This window comes from Chrysochloris asiatica, unplaced genomic scaffold, assembly GCF_000296735.1.
Source record: "Chrysochloris asiatica unplaced genomic scaffold, ChrAsi1.0 scaffold00155, whole genome shotgun sequence".
In the NCBI taxonomy this organism is placed as follows: domain Eukaryota; kingdom Metazoa; phylum Chordata; class Mammalia; order Afrosoricida; family Chrysochloridae; genus Chrysochloris; species Chrysochloris asiatica.
This window is the reverse complement of record NW_006408673.1, coordinates 6652520-6653848: the sequence shown is the minus strand read 5'-3', so window position 1 is coordinate 6653848 and position 1329 is coordinate 6652520.

Below are 1329 nucleotides of genomic sequence, written 5' to 3'. Positions count from 1 at the left end.
TCGTTCTGCTGTGCATAAGGTCACTATGGGTTGGTACCGACTCGATGGCACCTAACAACAACAACATAACAAGAGTATTACAAGTGGGTATTTTAAGGAAATGGAAATTTATTTTCTCAAAGTTTAGGATGTTAGAAGTTCAAATGCGGAGTAATGGCTCTGGGGGAAGATTCCTGTCTCTTTTTAGCTTTTTTTTCTAGTTTCTTGGAGCTCTTGTGTCATGACGTCTGTCTTCCTTCATCTCTGCTTCCTTTCTCAATCTGCTCTTTTTTATACATAATCTGTAAAGAGATTTACTCAAGACACACCCAATATAAATACTGCCTCATTAACAAGAAAACCCATTCCGAAAAGGGAATATATCCATGGGTATATTGTTTCTGATTCATTGTGGTAGGTTCTGATTCACTGTGACCCTGTATAGCATTTTCCAAGGAGCGACTGGTGAGTTTGAGCCAGTAACCTTGTGGTTGGTATTTCCTTATTCTACAGGACCACACCAAGACTCCAACCACAGATATAGGGGTTAGGATTTACAGCACATGTTTTGGGGAGACACAATTCAGTCCATAACAGGTGGTGTTATTATTTTTTTTCTGTTCTTGTGACATTTACTAGATTATTAATTTCATTTGTGATTTAAAAATAAATGTAAAAATAATTTTTATAGTTGTGATGATTGAACATTTCTGTGAATATAATAAAAACCACTGAATTGTATACTTTAAGAGGATGAATTTTATTAAATGTGAGTTATATTTCAATGAAATTGTTAAGAAAATATAGCATAACTTCTAAACTAAATATTATTTGTGAAATAGCTCAGTGTTTCTTTTTAAATTGCTAGGACTACACTCTTAAAATCAAGTTACTAGCTTTCTGGTTGAATTATTTGTCTTTCTAGCTCTCTTTCCCACAAATTCTGGTGTGGGATAAGCACTGGATTGCTAACGATAGGGTCAGCAGCTCAAACCCACCAGCCACTTCATGGAAACCCTATATAGGGACTTAACAACAAGTCTCCCCCTATTACTGACATACCTGTCCTCCAAGTCAGACAGATCTTCATTCCCTTTACCCAAACACAACAAAACAGTTGCGACTGAATCAATTCCAAGGCTGTAAATCTTTATAGGAGAAGAAAGCCTCATCTTTCTCCTGTGGAGTAGCTGATGGGGTTGAACTGCTGACCTTCAATTAGCAGTCCAGAGTTTATCCTATAGCATCAGCAGGGTTCCTTCATTTCCTTTGTTGTTGTTAAGTATCAGTGCCAACTCATAGTGGGAGCCTGTATAGAGTTTCCAAGGTGTGAACCACCAAAGTTTCAGT